Source organism: Grammomys surdaster, unplaced genomic scaffold (genome assembly GCF_004785775.1).
Source record: "Grammomys surdaster isolate TR1022 unplaced genomic scaffold, NIH_TR_1.0 126059, whole genome shotgun sequence".
NCBI lineage: Eukaryota > Metazoa > Chordata > Mammalia > Rodentia > Muridae > Grammomys > Grammomys surdaster.
In genome coordinates this window covers 4,775,452-4,776,813 of record NW_021620869.1, presented here as the reverse complement: position 1 = coordinate 4,776,813, position 1,362 = coordinate 4,775,452, and positions in this window count along the sequence as shown.

The window sequence follows — 1,362 nt, the reverse complement described above, 5'->3', positions numbered from 1 at the left end:
TGGAGGAGGAGGAGGAAGAGGAGGAGGAGGAGGAGGAGGAGGAGGAGGAGGAGGAGAAGGAGGAGGAGGAGAAGGAGAGCTGTGAGCTATGTCCTCAGGACACAACATGACCACTGCACTCGTGAATTCAGAGCTGTGGTTACTTGCAAGCCCATCAGCACCTGGGATGGGAGAAGGGCTTATCACGAGTCCAGCCCCTTGCTTGAGGAGCTATAGGCGACAGGTGGCCACTGAAGGACACAGAATAATTTTTCTTCAGTGGTGTAGCACACTGGGAAGGTGCCTACCCTGGAAAAAGCTATGTGGAAAATGAAATGTGCGCTGGGGTGAGACTCCATTGGCAGTGTGCTTGGATGGCACACATGAGGCCTGAGCTCCATGTCCCTCCCCCAGTCACATTTATAGGCTCTGGTCTTGTATGCATGCAGAAGGATCAGAAGTTCAAGGATCAGGCTTGACTGTGTAGTGAGTTCGAAGCCAGTCTGGGCTGCTTGAATGAAACACAGCATTAAAAAAACAAAAAAACAAAACCAACAACAACAACAACAACAACAAACCCGCACACTAAATGGGTTGCATTTAAAGGATATGGTCACGTGACAGGGATTTACTCCGATGTTTCCTGTGTGAACGCTACAGGCAAAAATGGGTGCTCAGTTCATAAAGTCTGATGTCTTTGTTTGAAGGAATTAGTGTCTTTGTTTCTTTCCATTCATAGGTGAATCCTTGAACCACCTCCTGAGAATGTCACCAACCCAAGAGTCAAGGCAGTGTGTCCTTCCCAGCTAGGTCTCCTCCAGAGAACCCTTATCCAGCAGACTTTCAGAGGATTGTAGCTGAACAAGATGGTTGGATTCCTTCTTTCTAGCCTGCTTCTCTGTCCTGCAGGAAGTTAGAGAGAGCACGTGCTTCCTCCAGCAAACTCCTTTGCCAAGACCGTGTCCACATTTTAAATACTTTGGAAAGAGACACGAGTTTGTGCTTGCTTTTATACAGCCCGAGGTTTCATCTTTTAATAGAAGTACTTAACATTTATTTTATTGTATTAACTGATATTGGGGGTCTTCATTCCGTCTCAGCTTGTGATTTCTGTTTACATTTCCCTTGTGTTTCTGGCTTAGTCTCCTTCCTGGGCTGGAGTGCTGGAGCCGCTTTTGCTGTCTTTTCAGCATGGCTTAAGTTTGACTAATCACTGTGCACATGGCCCATCATCAACATTCCTAAGAGCTGCCCCAGCCCCGCAGACACACATGCGCACTGGAGCACACAGAAGGGAAAAACAACCACATAGCTGGTTAGTGCGTTTTCTTTAGCTCCACCCCCTTTCCAAAATCTCCTTGAAGTGGGAGGTGGGGTGGGGAG